This window comes from Eptesicus fuscus, chromosome 25 (genome assembly GCF_027574615.1).
Source record: "Eptesicus fuscus isolate TK198812 chromosome 25, DD_ASM_mEF_20220401, whole genome shotgun sequence".
NCBI classification, from domain to species: domain Eukaryota; kingdom Metazoa; phylum Chordata; class Mammalia; order Chiroptera; family Vespertilionidae; genus Eptesicus; species Eptesicus fuscus.
Window position 1 is genome coordinate 6095784 of NC_072497.1, and position 22372 is coordinate 6118155.

Sequence of the window (22372 nt, forward strand, 5' to 3'; positions counted from 1 at the left end):
TAGATGATAGATGGATAGATAGATAGATAGATAGATAGATGCACATGTGTAAAATTGAATAGCTTATGTCTATAAGTAAATGTGTTCATAAATGTTATGTTTGATCAGACTATCCATAATATCCAAATGCTGTTTGGTCACCAACAGAACAATGGAAAAATTAAGTATTAAGATGTAAACTTTATCAGCATTTCAATGAACATTAGGAGAAGCAACACAAACAATAAAATAAATACAATCACCATTAGGAACAAAATAATGTAACAAAATCCCACTGAGTCAAAATCCCGAAAAAATGTAATGTTCATTAGAGTAACACCCTGTGATTCTCTGTTGAACCAAACAAGGGTATGATAGCTAGTTTTCTTGCATCTTGAAATGGGAGTCTTTGGGCTATTTCAGAGATCCCAACTGGAGAAGTGTCCAGAAGACTAAGATTGGGGACATGAGTTGCATGGCAATCGATTATTGACTCAGGTTGGATTGTATTTTCATTTTTCACTCTAGTCTCATTTTCCCACGTCCCATTGCCCCTGTTGAGGGGTAAGATCAGGTGATTGACAGGGAATGATAAAGCAGGCCAGCAATGACGCAGCACACAATGCCCTGGCCAGTGACCAGAGAGCGGCTTGCTGGCCACCTCGCACCGGGGCTCCCCACAAATGGCTTCTCTCCTGCCCTAGCACTCACCCACCAGAGCCAGCTTGCCCAGGTTTCTTTCCCACTAAGTCCCACCAGATTTCCAGGTCTCTGGCTAACGATTTCACTGGACAATCAACCTAACTTAGACTTCACAAGTCTCCACTAAAACACTGCCTTTGTATGGCCTACGTCAGCAATCCCAGCATGCCTCCCTCCTACACTTGGGCCAGGCCCAGGACACATTGAGTAGAAGCTCTCTCTGAGTAAAAGTCCATGTACCAGAGACGCTGTTGCTTTTTCTTACTGTTCCCCACGTGCTGTATGTGAAGGTCAACATCATCTCTTGAGCTAAGAGTGAATGTATGCTGTTTCCTGTTATGATTGACACACAAGGAGTCAGGCGGGTATCATTGTTCAGAAGTGATGGGAAAGAGAATCTAGCCCTAAATGATGAGGAGCATGAGACTCCGAAGAATAGCCCGGATGCCTTCATCGCCTCATACTTTTCTTGGGAATCCTACCATCCATTCTCATGGCAAGCCACCAAGGATGCAAAACATCATCTCTACTTTGCAGGTGGTGAGCGTGACGCTCAGAAAGTGTACCCATGTGCCTACATCACACAATTAGGAAATGGTGGGGGTGAGACATGAACTTGGCTCTCATTGGCCGCAGAGCCTGGGCCATTACCCCTACACTGTTCAGGCTCTTCTCCTAAAGGCAACTAACTGCATTTATAGAGAAAGTCTGGGCCCTGGAGGGGTTCAGGTCAGGCTGGAGCGTTCTGACTGGTGGGGGGTTTTAATCTGGGTGATCTGAGGAATGAAGGAGTGGGGGAAGAAATGATTTAAAGGAGCAGGACTCAGAGTAATAGTTCTCATGCATCCGTTTCTATAGCAAGGACAGAACGAGGTGGTAGGGCGACACGGGCAAAAAGCACATAAGAATGCTTGAAGCCATAACGGGTTTGGCTCAGTGGATAGAGTGTCAGCCTGCGGACTGAAAGGTCCCAGGTTCAATTCCGGTCGAGGGCATGTACCTTGGTTGTGGGCACATCCCCAGGAGGAGGTGTGCAGGAAGCAGCTGATCGATGTTTCTCTCTCATCGATATTTCTGGCTCTCTATCCCTCCCCCTTCCTCTCTGTAAAAATTCAATAAAAAATATATATTTTTAAAAGAAGAGTGCTTGAAGTAGCTCTCTAACAAGTCAAACCGAGCAGAGGGTGGCCCACAGGAGCTAGCGAGCTCCTTATCACGACACGTGGTATTTTAAGCAGAGGCTTTGAAAACCACAGTGGCATTGTTACACCCCAACTCGATTCCGAAATGCTGGCTAACGTAACGGAGCGGCTACCGGAGGCTGGGGATTCTTGTGGAGACTTTCCCCATAGCATCCCAGTGAGCCTTCCCAGCAACACCCAGAGCTCATCCTGCAACCAATTCAGGCGAGCCGGGATCTGAGCCAGGGGGGGGGGGGGCAGCAGAAGCCGGGCCTCCACCCCGGTGCCTTCAGGCTGCCCCGCTAACTGAGATGAGAGAGAAAGCGCCTTCCCTTTCAGGATGAGAGGCGGCGACTCCTCCAGCTCCCCACGGCCACACATACTGTCCGTTCATCCCCAAACGGTGACACGGCGCTTTTATCTCTTTACCACGTCAACAAGGAACACATTCACATGAACTATAACAGGGAGCAATGGCGAGCCTCCATTAAAAGAGCAAATTAAGGCCTAGCCGGTGGGGCTCAGTGGATAGAGCGTCGGTCTGCGGACTGAAGGGTCCCAGGTTCGATTCCGGTCAAGGGCATGTACCTTGGTTGTGGGCACATCCCCAGTGGGGGGTGTGCAGGAGGCAGCTGATCGATGTTTCTCTCTCATCGATGTTTCTGACTCTCTATCCCTCTCCCTTTCTCTCTGTAAAAAAATCAATAAAATATTTTCTTTGAAAAAAAGAGCAAATTAAAGGCAGGCGACACTTTTTAAAAATATACATATATATTTTTATTAATTTCAGAGAGGAAAGGAGAGGGAAAAAGAGACAGAAACATCAATGATGAGAATCATGGATCGGCTGCCTCCCGCACGCCCCCTACTGGGGATCGAGCCCGCCACCCGGGCATGTGCCCCTGACCAGGAATCGAACCCGGGACCCTTCAGTCCACAGACGGACACTATCCACTGAGCCACATCTTGACCAACACCTCGGCCACGCACGTGCCAGGTCGGGGTCCCGTAAGGACACATTCAAAAGAAGGAGGCACTGGGAACCACGCCTTTATTTTTGCACCGAGGCAGCACGGCATCACGTGACCCCGCGTCTGTCACGTGGGAGAGGCAGCGCCTGCAGGTGCCGGGAGGGAGCACAGCGCTCCAATCAGCGCCCAGTGGGGGTCACGTGTTTCCAATGACGTTGCGCCCGCCTTCACCTGCGGTCTGTGATCTGCGGCACAAACACACGTGCCCAGGAAAGCCCTGGGTCCGTGCACACGTGTTTTTGCTGGTCACCTATCATGGGGGAGCCGAGTTTTTGGGAGGCAGAGTTCACGTCGGTGCAGATGGCGAGACAGAGCCCGAGGCCCCCAAGGTCAGTGTCAGCCCGTGACCCGGCTGGGAGGGCTCAGGGCTCCGCTTTCCCCGGGTCAGCTGGGCCCTCGGGCTGGGGAGCTTGGGGAAGTCTGTCTCCTCGTGCTTTTGTTTTTGTTTTCTGCCCTTGACTCTGGGGCAGTCATTTCTCTCACCATGTCAGTGTGTGTTCCTTAAAATTCAGAAAAGGAAAAAGGCAGGGGAGCGGGCCGTGAGGAGAAGGGGGAGTAACATTGAATCTTGGTGGTTGGAGGAAATATAAATTATAGCTCGCCCTGCTCCTTCCCCCTCACTCCTCGTGCAAAACAAAGAGTAGCCACCTTGCCCTAGCCCAGGGGTCGGCAAACTCATGAGTCCACAGAGCCAAATATCAACAGGACAACGATGGAAATTTCTTTGGAGAGCCACATTTTTTAAACTTAAACTTCTTCTAACGCCACTTCTTCCACATAGACTCGCCCAGGCCGTGGTGTTTTGTGGAAGAGCCACCCTCAAGGGGCCAAAGAGCCGCATGTGGCTCAAGAGCCGCGGTTTGCTGACCACGGCCCTAGCCAGTTTAGCTCAGTGGATAGAGCGTGGGCCTGCGGGCCAAAGGGTCCCAGGTTCGATTCCAGTCAAGGGCACGTACCTGGGTTGCAGGCTCCTCCCCAGCCCAGGCCCTGTTCCGGGTGCGTCCAGGAGGCAACCAATCGATGTGTTTCTCTCACATCGATATTTCTCTCTCTGTCTCACCCTCTCTCTTCCACTCTCCCCAAAAATCAATGGAAAAATATCCTCAGATGAGGATTAACAACAACAACAAGTTATGACCCTCTGTCCCCTTCCTACGCACACCCCTAAAATCCTTTTCTTCCAGAGAAGAAAATCCAGGTTGTCCTCCGCAAATGTATACACACTTTGACAGCTCATAGCTCAGTTTTGACAATGTAATGTATTTTGATAAGCACTGCCTTTATCATTACTCAAAGTGTGTGTGTACATTTTGGGGGACACCCTTATATATTTGTGTCTGACCACGACAAGTTCCAGCTAAAGATATTTCAGGCCCCTACTACACAGTATTAATAGCAAACACATTCATTTAATTCACTAGCTATTTTTTGAATATTTTTTATTGATTTCAGAGAGGAAGGGAGAGGGGGAGAGAGATAGAAACATCCATGATGAGAGAGAATCATGGATCGGCTGCCTCCCACACACCCCTTCTGGGGATCAAGCCCACAACCTGGGCAGGTGCTCTTGACCGGAATTGAACCCGGGACCCTTCAGTCTGCAGGCTGACGCTCTAGCCACTGAGCCAAACCAGCTAGGGCCAGAATCATTTCAATGGGAACATCCCTCCCTCCTCCCCTCTAAGCATGAAATTCATCCCGGCTGACCTCCCCAAATATTTTTCATCTAATCCCTTCAATGATTCCTGGACCCTCTGTTAACATTAGTGCATGCTGCATTGCTGTCCGGCAAACTGTGGCTCGCGAGCCACCTGCGGCTCTTTGGCGCCTTGAGTGTGGCTCTTCCACAAAATGCCACGGCCTGGGCGAGTCTATTTTGAAGAAGTGGCGCTAGAAGAAGTTTACGTTTAAAAAATGTGGCTCTCCAAAGAAATGTCGATCGTTGTCCTGTTGGTATTTGGCTCTGTGGACTCGTGAGTTTGCCGACCACTGATCTAAGGCCTTGTAAAATGACTCGGTCTCTTTCGGTGTGAGGGAATCAAGACCGTGGCACTATGGTCAGTGTTAATGCCAACAGCAGGAGCCATAGTGTCCACACCAACAATTCACTAATATATGGTCCACCTGATTACGATTGATTCACCGCGTACGCAGGCTGTTACAGAATCTGTGTTGCGTGCGGTCAGTAACAATATAATTACTGACTGCACACACGCCCACAGACCTGCGCTGTATTTCATTAGGGTCCCACAGTTTACTCACATGAAATCGCGGGAGATTGCCAAGCCCACAGCCTCTGACCACAGCCCCCAGCAGGTGCTGGCTTCCTATTTTGGTCAAAGATCCGTGAGGGAAAGGTGGTTAGACCGGGGAGAGGGCGAACAGGAGGGGTCATCGCCCCAGCAGGAGGGCGTGAGACTTGATCTTCTCGGGGCTGGAGCGGTCGAACCCCAAGGTCACCCATTAGTGATCCCGCCCGTGAGGACTGCGGGATGGCAGCAATCAAGTCCCCCTGCCTGACCTTTAACCCTCTTAACGCTGTGGACGCCGGGAGCCGAGTTTGTGAACGCTGGCTGTCCCTCTGTTGGAGCAGACAGCTCAGAGAAAAATGGGGCTGATGTTTGCTGTCCAAACTTTCCCTATAAACAGCACATCTATGCACGTTGCATAAACAGGATGAAAGTAACATTGCCCGATTGTCATATTTTTTAACATATTTTATTGATTTCAGAGAGGAAGGGAGAGGGAGAGAGAGAGAGAGAGAAACATCATGATGAGAGAGAACCGTGGATCGGCTGCCTCCTGCACGCCCCACACTGGGGATCGAGCCCGCAACCCGGGCATGTGCCCTTGACCGGGAATCGAACCGTGACTTTCTTGTTCGTAGGTGGACGCTCAACCACTGAGCCACACCGGCTGGGCCCGATGGTCACGTTTTCATTCTGTCACGAGTGTGTCCAAGTAACAGAGGCCCTTAATGTAAAATGTGTCCCCCCACTCCACACGTAAACAATACAGTGGGATTAACGTGACATTAGAAAATTTCTTCCTTAGTAAGAACAGGATTAACATAGGAAGGAAAGACTGTACATTTCCAGAAAGCCTAATGCTTGAGTCTCACACACAGTTTTGTTTGACAGACCAATCACCCCTTCAAGTAGTCACCTCCAAATTTATGGCCAAGCCCTAGCTGGTTTGGCTCAGTGAATAGAGGCATTGGCCTGCTGACCAAAGAGTCCTGGGTTCAATTCCGATCAAGGGCATGTACCTCGGTTGCAGGTTCCTCCCTGGCCTGGGCCCTGGTCGGAGCATGTGCAGGAGGCAACCAATCCATGTGTTTCTCACACATGGATTTCTCTTTCTCTCTCTCTCTCTCTCTCTCTCTCTCGCTCTCTCGCTCTCTCGCTCTCTCGCTCTCGCTCTCGCTCTCGCTCTCGCTCTCTCTTCCACTCTTTCTGAAAATCAATGGAAAAATATCCTCGGGTGAGGATTTAAAAAACAGATGTATGGCCAAGATTTAAATAGCATGGACAGAGACAGCTAACCATGCTGCCACGAACATTATTACATGGAATATGGTAGCTTCCCCCAATGGTCCCTTCTGTCATATGACCCCACTGAATATCTTGTAGGCATGCCATAATCATTTCTAAAACCCAATCATTTATCAACTATGTCACCAAATGCTTTTCAGGGTCAACCCCTCCCCACTCCACCCCCCCCCCCATAGATATCCATTTCAGGGCAATAGCTCTCCCCACAGTATAAATTAGGGGGAATATTACAGAATGGTTAGGAGGCTACTGCAATGGACTAGGTGAAAAAAGAAGGAACACATTTAGACACTTTTTCATACCAGCTCAAATGCGTACTCTTTATTCAACCTTCTGAGCAGCAGTTTTGAGGCAGGTGTTACTATTGATGTCGGTGTGGCATTTTTTAGCAAATGAAGAATCTGAAATGGCAAGCTCAACATGGAAGAAACAAACAAACAAAAAAAACACACAATAAAATCCTTTGATCTGAACAGATTTAGAGGCTAAGAAAAGCCTAAAGAACTCACAACCAAGGGCTCCTCCTACAAAACTTGTCCAAGCAATTCATGTGAGGCATTTACATCTATGAATCCCTGTCTTGGGGTGCAGAGAGAGAAGAGGAGAGAGAGAAAGACTCTTTTACCCCTTGTGAAAAGATTGACAGACGTTCCAAAAAGGACCCAGAATCAGGATCAATCAAAGCCTGCCTCGTTGTGAGCCGTGGGAATATTTACCGCGCCTTCCAGGCATGCTGCCCCGAGTTCCTTAGAGAATATTTTGGGATGGAACCTGTAGTTCCAACACATAAAATCCCTGTTTTTATTCAAGTCAACACAAGAGATGTTTAAATGACTCTGCAAGAGGGGAATAGGCATCGAGGAGACAAAATTATGACAACAAATTATATCTGCTTTTATATATATATATATATATATATATATATATATATATATATATTTATTGATTTTTTACAGAGAGGAAAGGAGAGGGATAGAGAGTTAGAAACATCGATGAGAGAGAAACATCGATTCAGCTGCCTCTTGCACACTCCCTACTGGGGATGTGCCCGCAACTAAGGTACATGACCTTGACCGGAATCGAACCTGGGATCCTTGAGTCCGCAGGCCGACGCTCTAGCCACTGAGCCAAACCAGTTAGGGCTATATCTGCTTTTTTTTAAAAAATCTCAAGATATATGTTTCCCCCAAATTAAATCACCTGCCGTGTGTTTCCATTTTGGTAATGTGTATGTTGTTGGTCCTCACCCTCTCTCCCCCACTTCAAACATCTTTGGAAAGTATCACTTTTTCTCTAAAAGTAAGAAAAGACTCTAAAAGGAGAGAGGAAAAAGATGCTTGTCTAACCATAAATTTTTAGAGTGAAAAAAAAAACAACCTAGCGGCTTGAAAGACGGAAAGACAAAGAAAGTATATTTCACGATAAATTATTCATGGCACTCGTGTTGGATCAATATTTATAGACTTCCACATGGGTCTCGTGAAGCTGGGGAGGTTCTCTTAAATGTCAGAGTTTCCTCCTCAAAGCCCGGGTCAGCTGCACAGCTTGATGCTGGCAGTGAGCAAGCACGTGGGGCTCCGGCCCCATTTCCTCCTTCCGGCGCCATCGGGACAGCGGGGTACTCTGTGGGTTCCAGCCACTGCTCCCCAAAAACACCCCTTTCCCGACCTCACTACATCCTGCCACGTGGCTGCATGTTAGAGAAACATGTCAACAGAAACTGGTCGCCTTCGCCCATTGAATAAGAATGGAAAGGGCCCGGCCGGTGTGGCTCAGTGGTTGAGCATCCACCTAGGAACCAGGAGGTCAGGGTTCGATTCCTGGTCAGGGCACATGCCTGGGTTGCTGGCTCGATCCCCAGTAGGGGGCATGCAGGAGGCCGCCGGTCCATGATTCTCTCTCATCATTGATGTTTCTCTCTCTCCCTCACTCTTCCTCTTTGAAATCAAAAAAAATATATATATTAAAAAAAAAAAAAAGTCTGCATGGGGCATACAGACAATCAGGATGGAATTTTGAAATGGGGGCCTGAAAATTACATGGTGGTCTAGGTTCAGAAAAAAGATCAAGGTATGGGATGGGTTAAGAAATAAATATTGTGGTCATCCGTATACATGCACCTTCCACATTGTTTATGGGTACTTTTTAGCAGCTTAGCTGTCTTAAGGCGTCCATAGGTTGCTTAAAAATGAAAGTTTGCAGCCCAGCCAGTGTTGCTCAGTGGTTGAGCATCAACCTATGAACCAGGAGGTCAGGGTTCAATTCCCAGTCAGGGCACATGCCTGGGTTGTGGCTCGATCCCCAGTGTGGGGACATGCAGGAGGCAGCCGATCCATGATTCTCTCTCATCATCGATGTTTCTCTCTCTCTCTTTTTCCCTCTCCCATCCTCTCTGAAATCAATAAAAATATACATTTTTTTTAAAAGTGAAAATGTCTAACGCTTTCAACAAAACTTTTTTAAAAAAATGAAAGTTTCCATTAACGCAGGCTCGCCAGTCCTGGGACAATGTTTGGACTGTCGGTTGGGAACGGGAAAGGCAAGCTGCGGTGGACATCTGTTTGCAGGTGGATTCTTTCCTGTGCTTTAAGGAAGTGGTTTCCTGTTTTATGCACAATGTAGAGTCTGAACACACATGAAGTGGAACAGCCCGATTCCACACGTACTAGTAATGTGGACACGTGAACTCACTTGAGGAGCGAGCGCATTCTGTTTGCATGCATGAACCAATGCCATGTTGTTTGAGCATCACCAGTAGGCGTGGAACAGTAGGGCATGTCTCCCTTAGGTCTCCCTCTGTACAAACAAAACAAGCAGCGATGATTAGAAGAACCCCAACGGGAAAGGCACGCATATCATCTCACAGAAATTACACCACGGCCTTAGCTACAAAGGGTGTTTGTCATTTTCTCATTGTCATTATAATAATAAAGGCATAATATGCTGATGAGACCGGACGTCCTTCCGGACGACCTTCCGGGTGAAGCTGGGGCTGCGAGGGAAGCTCAGGTCCCGGGTCCCAGGTGTTAGAGGGAAGATGGTGCCGGCAGCTGGGGAAAGGAAGGCCTATTCTTGCACGAATTTTGTGCACCGGGCCTCTAGTGTGGCTATAAATGTGTTGTTCGAGGGCCGTGGTCGGCGGCAAACGGCGGCTCGCGAGCCACATGTGGCTCTTTGGCCCCTTGAGTGTGCCTCTCACAAAATACCACGGCCTGGGCGAGTCTATTTTGGAGAAGTGGCGTTAGAAGAAGTTTAAAAAAATGTGGCTCTCCAAAGAAATGTCAATCGTTGTCCTGTTGATATTTGGCTCTGTTGACTAATGAGTTTGCCGACCACTATTCTAGGGAAAATATTGCAAAAAAACGCCACCTGGTCCTTTGAAAACCAAATTAAGCAAATAAATATTGCTTTGGAAAATGGCTGATTTCACTTTTGTAAAATAATCCATATTGAATTGAAATTTGCTTAGACTGGTTTGCTATCTGAAATTGAAAAAAAAAACATGAATTATTGCAATGTGATCTGTCTTTAAAACCATCATCTCCTACACATACCTTTAGAAAAATAATGTTTGTCTTCTGGTGATGTGTTACTATAAAATGTGATTTGTTTTATTCACGAAACGGTGTATTCCATTTTATATTTTTGCTTCCTCTACTATAACCACCTTCATCCTTCCTGGTACAAATTGCTAAATAAATATTATTTGTCATGTCCAATACAGGGCAATCATTTGCATCCCGTTTATCAAGACGACCCTTACGAAGTCCCTGGCGTTTAAAAAAGAAAAAAAAAAGATTGGAAGAAAATGTTCATAAACGAAGAAGGAGAGAGCTGCCCAGTGTCTGTCGTTTTAAATGGCAGATTCCTGTCCGAATGTATCCTGGACCCACAGAGGCACATCATCTCATAAAGAAAAGTAAGTACATTTATCTTTAATAATAAAAACAAATGCAAGAGCGGAATAGATCCCTGCCCCTCTATACGCCTCTCATTTGCAAAAATCAGGCAAGCAAAGCCACACGAGGAGTTATTTTATTTTATTTATTATATTTTATTTTATTTTATTTATTTTATTTTATTTTATTATTTTATTTTATTTTATTTCATTTCATTTCATTTTATTTTATTATTTTATTTTATTTCATTTTATTTATTTTATTTTATTTTATTTATTTATTTTATTTCTTTTATTTTATTTTATTTTATTTTATTTTATTTTATTTTGTTATTTTATTTTATTTTTGGTGGTAGGGAGTGGTGCTGAGAGGGGCCGGTTAAAATGATATATGTCAGATATTAGTAACCTTTTAAGAAGCCGCGGCCGCGGCCCTTAACCCCTGCAGATGGCGGAGCCAGGTGCAGAGCAAACGGAATTAAGATGATAGCGTGTTGACAGGCGCCAGTTTGCATCCCTGCAGACAGCGCGAGTGACACGGCGTCTCCTCAAAGTGACACATTAATGAATTTAGCAACACCTGAACTTTTCCGGCAGGGGACACCTTTGACACGGGCGGCTTCCCCCATGTCAGCGCTGATGGGACCCTGGGCCGGTCCCCGGCTCCCTCGCCGACGGCAGGGTGACCCCGCCGGGCCCTCACAGCTTGACAGCGTTTCATTTCGCTGCATCTCCCTCTGACATCCCCTTTGCAGGTGAGCTGGGAACGCAATGACTTCCTTCCCCGTCTGCGAGGCTCCCCAAATGTCACGGGCAGACCCGAGACGTCTCAATCTCGCCGGATGCAAGCGGGAAGCCGGGGCTTTCCGGGGCGAACCGGCTCTTGCAAGTGAAGATCAACCCCTCTGCGTGGGATGGACGGGCACGTGGCTTGTTGGTTCGAGGTAGGTGAGCGTCACCGGTTAAGGGTTCAAGCGCGACACGGGGTGTGACTCCGGAACTCATCGTTTCTTTACTGGGATAAAAAAAAAAAACAAAAAAAAACAAAACACACAACATAATTGCGTCGTTGGGCCATAGAACAGGGACTACTTCCTGCATTTGGGAGCGATCCAGAGGAAAAGGCAATGAGTGAGCCGCTGCCCCAGAAATTCGCGACGATGGGGTCCCAGGGATGATCAAGGTCAAGTCTGTGACCTTGAGCTATGTGAGCAGCAAAGACACCCTGTAAACACAACTGCCTGTTCGTGGGCCCGGCAACTCAAGTCTTGTGTGGATCTGGCTTCGCCCGTCGTCTTAGTTTTGCCATGAATGTGACTCGGTCGTTACACAGTTATCTCTTTCTTTCCTGCCTCTTCCATACACAATATAGAGGCCAGAAATACAATGCTTGTGGCTATCAGTAATTTGCAAAAAAACAACAACAAATGGTCATGCAGCCCAAAGTGGGGGGCCAGAGAGAGGCCTCCCCGATTTAAAAGCTTGGCAGTATGAGCGCTTCCTATGCATATGCATCATTTTAGTTGTTCTCTGTTCGCCATCTTTCTCCCATATTGCTCATCCGGCTGCTCATTCTTTGGAAATATAAGAATGGAAAACTCGACTCACGCAATGACGCAAAATCCACTGTTGGGGGGCGGGGGCGCGGGGAATAAAGCCAGACCCCCTCGCACCCCAGCTATCAGCTCAAGGCCCCCCTCAAATCACAGAGAGAGGCCGGCAATAATGTCTCAGATTATTACACCAGGTCGTTTCCAACCCATCCAACCTAATGAACAGACCCGATGTGCCCCTAAAGTCTCTCGTTACCGGGACCCAAAACTTCCGCGTGCAGCCGGTTGGGTTGAGAATGCAGAACCTGGGCCCTGGCCGGTGTGGCTCAGTGGATAGAGCGTTGGCCTGAGACTGAAGGGTCCCAGGTTCAATTCCAGGCAGGGCACATGTCCAGGTGTGGGCTCGATCCCCAGTGGGGGGCGTGCAGGAGGCAGCCGATCAGTGATTCTCTCTCATCATTGATGTTTCTGTCTCTCTCTCCCTCTCCCTTCCTCTCTGAAATCAATACAAATATATACTTTTAAAAAAATGCAGAAGTTGGGCATTTGAGGAGAGGGCTCACCTTGTAAAGTTGCTCTTCTGATTTCTGGGGTTTTTTATTTATTTTTTTAGTGTGTGGTTGTTTTTTGGTGTTTTTGGTGTGTGTTTTTTGTTTTGTTTTTTGTGTTTTTTTTCCTTTCTGAGGCTTAGAATCCACAGAATTCCTGGCTGTGAGGTTAGCCCCATTTCCCGAAAATCATTTCTTAAGAGACAGGGAAGGTGTCCCCATTAAAACGTTTCTAGGAGTCCGGGCCTGTGCTTCATCTTAGAGCCGTGGTCGGCAAACCGTGGCTCGCGAGCCACATGCGGCTCTTTGGCCCCTTGAGTGTGGCTCTTCCACAAAACACCATGGCCTGGGCGAGTCTATTTTGAAGAAGTGGCGTTAGAAGAAGTTTACGTTTAAAAATTGTGGCTCTCCAAAGAAATTCCAATCGTTGTCCTGTTGATATTTGGCTCTGTGGACTAATGAGTTTGCCCACCCCTGTCTTAGGGGAAACGCAGGATCGCTTGGGGTTGCCAGGGGGGAAATGATGCCTTTTTCACCTGTCAGCGGCCGGCGGGAAAGTCCCACACACGCGGGCCTTGTCTGTCTCATGCCTTTGAGTACCCGCCGCCTGCGCGGGGGCCGCCTTTGCGTCTGCGGCTCTCACGCCGGGCGCCCCCCCCCCGCTTCGGTGCAGGCTTTCTTGTCACGGTGACATTTCAACATAAACAGTCAATATCCCTTCCCTCCGAGGAGACATCCCTCCTATGGCTGACCAATTAAATACCAGCTGAGCTCGGCAGACAAAGGTAGCACGCCAGACCGGCTGCTCGCGCGCTCACACTAGCTGCTCCCTTCCGAGGAAGAAAAAATTGTCACCGCAACAAAGGAGGCTGGGGATCTGGGGACACCCTCCATCCGAGAGAGACAATCTTAGGGCTCCTTCCCTTTTCATCCGGCACACCGCGGAGTTGGGGGGCGGGGGGAGATTTTTTCTTTCTTTCTTTTTGGTATTTGTGTGTGTGTGTGTGTGTGTGTGTGTGTGTGTGTGTGTGTGTGTGTGTGTGTTTTAATAATTCAGCACCTGCGTGTTTGAGGTTTCGCCGAGAAGGACAGTCAGCCCTTAATGAGTTCCTGCCTGTCAGTGGCCACATTAGCAGAGGCCGGGGACTCGGATACTGGCGCCCCTGACCTGTATTTTTTGACTCTGCGGCCTAAGGTGATGGAGCCGGGTTCCTGGATCTCGCCAGGCCACCAGAGCGACTCGGGGGTCTCTCAGGACATCTGTTGAGACTGAGCGCTTTGGGGTGAACTCTTGCCCTCGCCTGGGAATCCCTCGGAGCGTGTGTCCACTTCACTGGGAAAGGATGTCCTCAGATATTTTCTTTGATTCCTTAAAGCTCAACTCCCTCCCCAGCCCGCCAGTCTGCCCCGCACGCCCAGGCTCTCCCTGGCACACTGAACGGAGGGCACCTACAAAACCATTTTCTTTGGAAGCCTGGAGAGATTTTTTCAGAAAATACTGATGATTCTGCCAACGTCAAACAATTTCTCTCCTGCCTTTTCACGATTCTGGCGGCCCACGTGGCCCAGGCTGCAAGACTTTTCCTCCCCGGAAGTGAAATGTGCAATTAATGGGGCATCTGGGACTCTCTTGTGTGGGCTCATCCCACCAGGAAGCCATTGATTCCCCCCCGCGGGGTGCTGATTTCTAGATTTGAAAAAAAAAAAAAAAATCTGGGCTATAGCCTAGATGTAAAGGGTTGTAACCCAGGCTGCTGTCAGGATTGGTACCCCCACATTCAACATTTTCTGACAGACTGATTTTGATGGCATTGTCAGGCCAAGAAAGACAGAGGGTTACATAGAAATGAAATAGACACCCCACTTTTCTTTTCATAAACATCCGTATGCGTAGGAACCCTGCCATCCGTTCTAGAAGCCACCCTGGTATTCCTAAAACCAGCAAACCCATCTCCTCAACTTCCTTGAGGAATCGATGAACGTGTAGTCCAACAATGCATGCGTCACACTGCGTGAGAGAAGTTACGTTCCAGCCTAATTACGACGGAATTCTTGCTCTGCCTTGTCTTGTGAACATGGAAATCCAATGGATTCAAGGAGGTCAACTTTTATTAACAGAGGTATCTCTTTTATAAAGAAAAAAGAACTCGCCGTAACCGGTTTGGCTCAGTGGATAGAGCATCGGCCTGCGGACTGAGGGGTCCCAGGTTCGATTCCGGTCAAGGGCATGTACCTTGGTTGCGGGCACATCCTCAGTAGGGGGGTGTGCAGGAGGCAGCTGATCGATGTTTCTCTCTCATGGATGTTTCTAACTCTCTATCCCTCTCCCTTCCTCTCTGTAAAAAATCAATAAAATATATCTTTTAAAAAAAAAAGAAATGTTAATAGGAAAAAAAAGAAAAAAGAACTTTAGCGACAACCCCCACCACCACCACCCACGTCAGATTCTCGGTGAATTTAATCATCAGAGAATTTGTTTTTCCATTTGTGCTTATAGCAGCTAGAGGGCACAAAAGAATGCTTTTACCTGGCTTGTCTTTTTTCTTTTTCTTTTAATCACTGAGAGAAACTCTCTAGGCTCAGAAATAAGCAAAAATACAAGGATGTCCATTTTTTTCCTCAGATGGCAATGTTTCATACCTTCTTCCCGGCAGAAATCCAAATTCCAGATGATGGTAACACGTGAAAGTGAACTACAAGAACTTGATCTTCCCAAAATAAAGAGGAAACCCCAAAGAATGAGAGGCCGGGCTTTGGGGCCCATTCTCCCAAGCTGGGCCCATCTTTCTGTCTTGACACTGTTTTGTCAAGTTCAAAGTCACAGAGACACATTTAACCATCATCACTCTAACATCTTAAAGATTAGGGTTGGTGGTGATTCTGCATTAACAACATCTATTATTTTTCACTAATAAGAGGCTTACAAGAATAAACATGAAAGGCTTGGAACAACCTTCCTGTCAATTAAGAAACAATCAGTTGGCCCTAGCCGGTTTGGCTCAGTGGACAGAGCATCGGACCTGCAGACTGAAGGGTCCCAGGTTCAATTCCGGTCAAGGGCACGTGCCCAGGTTGTGGGCTCGATCCCCAGTGTGGGGCGTGCAGGAGGCAGCTGATCAATGACTCTCTCTCATCATTGATGTTTCTCTCTCTCTCTCCCTCTCCCTTCCTCTCTGAAATTAATACAAATATGTAAAAATTAAAAGAGACAGTCAGTTGTACTTCAAATGAACAGTTCCAAGGGATCTCAGAGTAGAGATGCATGCTTTATTTTTATTTATTGATTTGAGAGAGAGAGGAGAGAGAGAGAGAGACATCCATGTGTTGTTCCACTTAGTTACTCATTCATTGGTTGTTTCTTGTATGTGCCCTGACCAGGGATCGAACCTGAAACCTTGGCATATTGGGACGACGCTCTAACCAACTGAGCTACCCGGCCAGGGTGTGAGATCCATGCTTTAAGAGCCACAAAGGAAGCTCCCCCCATGCCTCCAGGTTTGCAGGCCATCCCCTAGACCAGTGGTCGGCAAACTCATGAGTCCACAGAGCCAAATATCAACAGCACAACGATTGAAATTTCTTTGGAGAGCCACATTTTTTAAACTTAAACTTCTTCTGACGCCACTTCTTCAAAATAGACTCGCCCAGGCCGTGGTATTTTGTGGAAGAGCCACACTCCAAGGGGCCAAAGAGCCGCAGGTGGCTCGCGAGCCGCAGTTTGCCGACCACGGCCCTACACACACGTCCGCACGCCCCTCTTCCGAAGCTAGCCACCGAGACTCCATAGTCACAGGCATTCTTCTTGGGCAGTTTATTCGAAAAGCATAATCGTTGGGCCTTTTTCTGCAACAAACACTCCTAACCCTCAGGAGGTGTCGCCTCTGTGGTTAGAAGGCAACATGGGCCGGGCCTCAGTAGCATAACATATATAAACACTCCCCGTCCCCCCCCCATAAACCGCGCCCCCCCCCCCCATGAACCATGTCACCCCCGTGGGCATGAATGAGTTGGAGCCGGATAAGGTGCCATTTGCCAAATTGCAAATTGCCTGCATTTATTTTGGGCGTTCCCTACGCAGAGTGCTAATTGCCTTGCTTAGCACTTCCCTTGCTTTCATTTGCACGCGTGTAAGATCTTAGGAAATTAACTCCAGCCTCTTGCCATGCAGGTAGCATGGGAAAGCGCCACGAATGAGTGAGAAGGCAGCGGGAAGGGACAGTTTAAAAAAAGAGGAGCTGGCCCTGACTGGGTTGGCTCAGTGGATAGAGCGTCGGCCTGCGGACTGAAGGGTCCCAGGTTCGATTCCGGTCAAGGGCACGTACCTTGGTTGCGGGCACATCCCCTGTGGGGAGGTGTGCAGGAGGCAGCTGATAGATGTTTCTCTCCCATCGATGTTTCTAACTCTCTATCCCTCTCCCTTCCTCTCTGTAAAAAAATCAATAAGATATATTTTTAAAAAAAGAGCTGGCTGCACCCGGCATGCCATTTCTGCGTCCCCCGAATTGAGGGGACGGAATTAACTTTTCACCCCTGGGCTCTGCTAATAGCCGATGCGAACGCGGAACGTGTGACACAGCCGTTGCCTTCAGATGCGCTCGCTGAAAATGGGTGGAATGTCAGCCACCCCATGGGATGGGGAGAGTGCACGGAGGAAGCCGTATTTATAGCCACGAGTGTGTGTATTACGATTCATTCCAAATCGCCATTGATGCGGTTGCAGTCAATGGCATAGTCAAGATTCCGGCTTATTGTCAAAGACAAAACACTCCAAAGTCATTAGCAGCCGCTGCTGCCCGGTAGCCGATGAGAAACGAGTTGGGAGTCTCCTTGCCATTCTGAATGGACGGGTGCGCACTTCAGAAAAGCCACCCGCAGCCCTGGCCGGTGTGGCTCAGTGGATAGAGCGCCGGCCTGCAGACCCGTGGGTCCCGCGTTCGATTCCGGTCAAGGGCACGTACCTGGGTTGCAGGCTCCTCCCAGGCCAGGGCCCTGGTCAGGGCGTGTGCAGGAGGCAACCAGTCGATGTGTCTCTCTCACGTGGATGTTTCTCTCTGTCTCTCCCTCTCCCACTCTCCCTAAAAATCAATGGACACATACCCTCGGGTGAGGGTTAAATAAATAAACAAACAAGCAAGAAAAGCCATCCGCAGACTTAGCCCAGCCCAGAGCGGGCATGCAGGCTTCTGGGCTGCAGAGCGTGGAGGCGAGACAGCCCTGGAGGCTGAGGTCGTGGCCTCTCCCGGGTGGCCTCCCCGGGGCCGGCACAGGTTGCTATGGAATCTTTCCGATGGATGTGGATGAACAGAGGTATTTTTTCTGTTCTCAGTGTCCTTGGTTTGACTCTTTCCATTAGGTTTCCAGATCCTTCCAAGACCAGGGATGTACCCTCAAAATGTTTTCTTCCAGTCCTAGCCGATTTGGCTCAGTGGATAGAGCATCAACCTGCAGACTGAAGGGTCCTGGGTTCCATTCCGGTCAAGGGCATGTACCTCAGTTGCCGGGTCCCAGGCCCTGGTTGGGGGCATGTAGGAGGCAACCAATCGATGTGTCTCTCTCACATCGATGTTTCTCTCTGTCTCTCCCTCTCCCTTCCACTCTCTCTAAAAATCAATGGAAAAATATCCTTGGGTGAGGATTTAAAAAAAATAATAATAACTTCCCTTCCAAAGAAAAGAAAATTTTGCCCAAATGATTGATTTCAAATACAAAGCAATAAATAAAAACAGTTTCTTTGGGGTGTTTTTTTTCTTCCTCCTTTTTCCTTTCATCCTGATGAAAGTTGTGTCTGGGTAGAAGCCTGCCAACATGGAAGAGTGAATGATGAAGTATTTCAATTCCTTCTTATCGTTCCCGTTAGCCTCTCTGACGTAGGTCATTATGGGGACGCTAGAGAAGATGCTCTGTACGAGGACCAATTCACTGGCCTTCGAGGAGCTCTGTGAGCCTTCATTTTGGTGCTAACTCTAGAAATGTGTTTCAGGGGAGGCATTGTTTATGCATTTAGGCATTATTTATTCGGGGGACACAAGTTTACCGGTGTGAGATGATGGCAATGGAAGGAGGCTTTGGAGTATAGAAAGTCGGTCGGTCCAGTTAGGAAGATAAACTCACGTCTTGATCATCTTAGTAGCAGAAAAGGAAGTGTGCATTTATTTCCTAGAAATCTAAGCAGTCACCCCAGTAACTTCTTAATAGACTAGAGGCCCGGTGCACGAATTCATGCATAGGTGGGGTCCCTTGGCCAGGCCGGCGATCGGGGCTGATTGGGGCCGGTTGGCTTCGAGGAGGGACCGTGGGAGGTTGGCTGGGGGAGCACACTGACCATCAGGGGGCAGCTCCTGCATTGAGTGTCTGTCCCCTGGTGGTCAATGTGTGCCATAGCGACCGGTCGACTGGTCGTTTGGTTGTTTAGTCCTTCGGTCACTTGGGCTTTTATATATATAGATAATACATTAATGGCAAAAAAGAATCTAAGTCAGACATGTGGCTGCCAACCACTCCACTAGAGCTCAGATCTCAGACAAGTGACCTCACTTTTGTGTCTGTTTCTGCATCTCTAAAATGGGATGCCAATGACCATGTGTAAATACCGCCGTGACACCTGGCTGGCATGGCTCGGTGGTTGAGCGTCGACCTATGAATGAGGTCACGGTTCTATTCCTGGTCAGGGCACATGCCCGGGTTGCGGGCTTGATCCCCAGTGTGGGGGCGTGCAGGAGGCAGCCGCTCCATGATTCTCTCTCCTCATTGATGTTTCCATCTCTCTCTCCCTCTCCCTTCCTCTCTGAAATCAATAAAAATGTACTTAAAATAAATACATACTGCCGTGAGGATCACAGATAAGGCACATAACGTTTCTAAAACACAGTAGAGGCTCCATAAATGTTAATTCCCTTGTGATCCACTTTCTAATCCCACCTCTTTGTTCAGTTAACGAAGCAAAACTCCTACCACTTAAGTATCGGAAGATAGAGTGATAACATTTCTTTCATTCTTCGCCTGCAGACCCTTTTAATAAATATCCGAGGGAAGGAGAAATGAGTGGCAACAAAACCTCAGATAACGTTTTAAGGCTGCATCTGGAATCCCAGCTAATCTAATGGGGTGCGTGGCTGCCAGCACCGTTGGATATTAATCCCCCTCCTCCCACTCGGACGTAAAAGCTGGTAGCGTTAAGTGGGGAGATAACCACATCCGATGCTTGCGCTGTATGTTACACGGCCGGCGTCCGGAATGAGACATACCTGTGACGTTGCCAGGCCAGAATGGCTTGGAGCGAGTTCAGATTTGCTCTCTGGATGCCACGAGGCCTACCTCTCCCTCAACACCACCCTGTGGTTCCGTGTGAATTTCGCGCGAGATCAGAGAGGACTTCACGTGTGTATTTCCGAAACTAACTTACGGGCCAGGCTGCACTTGATCTGATTTCCCACGGACGTAGGAAGCACGCTGGCCAATGAACACGGGTGGGGAAGGAGCCGGGAGGAAGCCGGGAAAGGATGTGTGAACGTATGAGATTCGTGTTATGGTCTTCGTCACACAAAGTGCGTCCGAATGCGGGGTGATGGTCACGTGTAATGGAGGGCCTAATGGCACGTCTATGAAATGACGGTTCCACATGAAATAATACAGGTTTCTCTCCAGTCGTAGGATAATTCATTCATTGACTAATCCTTGATGAGAGCTAACCTGTATTGAACATTACATTTCTCCCCCCCAAAAAACTGATTCTATAGTTATCAATGTCAGTGTTTTCTCTATTGGGAGATTTGGCCAAAGATTACAGAAATGGGACCTTTGGGGTTTTTTTATACTGTCACCGGGTCACTGTTTATTTTGTTTGTTTTTGTTTTTCTGGTGTGTTGTTTTTTTTTAATGTATTTTTATTGATTTCAGAGAAGAAGGGAAAGGGAAAGAGAGATAGAAACATCAATGATGAGAGAGAATCGTTGATCGGCTGCCTCCTGCACTCCCCCCACTTGGGATTGAGCCTGCAACCCAGGTACGTGCTCTTGACCAGAATCGAACCCAGGACCCTTCAGTCCACAAGCCAACACTCTATCCACTGAGCCACACCGGCCAGGGCCGGGTCACTGTTTTTTTTAATGAAAGAAATGGAGTGTCTGACTGACGGGGGATGTTTCTACCATTTCATCCCAATGTGTTGGCCCTTCTTAAATCCTTGGGCGAACAGTCTGAAAGTTCATCTTTCCTGCTTCACGTTACAATTGTAACAAACCTAGAATTTTTATGTGTTTGCATGTCAGCCTCCAAAAGCAGCAATTTCACGTCTCATCCTCCACGTCTTAGTTTTTCTCCCCACCCTTCCCTCCCTCCCTTTGATCGAACCTGAGATATTTTCATCTACTATCGGGCGCTTTCACGGAAACCATTCAAACCGATGAGCCCTGATTTTTTTGGTTCAAAGGAAGAGGTATTCTTTCTGGGTTACTTTCCTATTCTACGGACGCGTATGATTCCTGGGGTTCGATTCTTTATGCTTTGGAGTTTTCAGAACTCTCACGGCCTGCAGCCAGCTCCCATCCTGAGTAAACTTGCCAAGTGCTTAATGTGCTTGTAATTTAATTTTACTAGCGAACTGGCCTTGCTACAGGGGGTTTTGCAAGATGCAACCAAAATGGGAAAAATCCCCAACAAAAAAAATATGTGTTTTTGTTCAGAAGGAATTCACAAAAATGACAGAACTGGGTTGGGACGTCAAAGCACTTTGCTTGCCCAGCGGGCATGGCTCAGTGGTTGAGCGTCGACCTAGGAACCAGGAGGTCACCGTTCCACGCCCAGTTCGTCAGGGCGCATGCCCAGGTTTTGGGCTCGATCCCCAGTGTGGGGCGTGCAGGAGGCAGCCCATCAATGATTCTCTCTCATCATTGATGTTTCTATCTCTCTCTCCCTCTCCCTTCCTCTCTGAAATTAATAAATTTGTACATTTTAAATATATATATTTTTATTGGTTTCAGAGGGGAAGGGAGAGGGAAGAGAGTGATAGAAACATCAATGATGTGAGAGAATCATTGATTAACTGCCTCCTGCAGGCCCCCTAGTGGGGGTCAAGCCCACAACCCAGGCATGTGCCCTTGACTGGAATCGAACCTGGGACCCTTCAGTCTGCAGGCCAAAGCTCTATCCACTGAGCCAAACCAGCTAGGGCAAATTTGTACATTTTAAATTTACAAACTTCATTATCCGCATGTTTTATCGGGGAAGTAAAAAAAAAAAATGTAGGTAGAAAGAGATGGGGCAGGAAATCATAAAACAAATACAAAACAGAGGAACAGAAAAACATGCTAAAAATGCAGTCCTTGAACCTGAGAAATTCCAGTTCTATTTACGACTTTCTTGCAAGATTTTAGATCACGTATGTCTTCGCTGCCTACGCCCATGACTTCCCTCCTGCGCCCATACATACACACACATGCGCGCGCGCACACACAATCACCTATACGCGTGTGCAAGCAGCCATTTGCGTTTCCTCTACTAAATAGCACGCAGACAGCTCCCTGTGTTTTGAAAGAAATTTCTCAGAAAGCCTCAGTGTGTGAGTCCCCCTTAAATCCCTGCTCTCTCCATCCTAACCTAGTCCCGGAGCGAGGAAGCTAAAAGCAGAGAGCTTAAGCCGCTCTCCAAAGACCCCGGGCCGGAATACATTCCAACAGTGTTCCTTTTAAGACACGCCTGTCACTTTCAATCTCCACGGTTCGAGTTTTCCCCCCCGCTTTCTCCCTAAACCCTCAGTCTCAGCAATCCGTCTGAACTGGAATAGGTGAGAGTGTGTTTGTTCACTGGCTGACTGGGGTTGGGGATCCCTGCCCACCCGTCCCCAGGAAATGAAGCCGATGGGAAGGCAATGTGGTGTCTAGTAGCAAAGGGTTAAACATCGATTATGCAAAATGAATGATTGTCCCTGT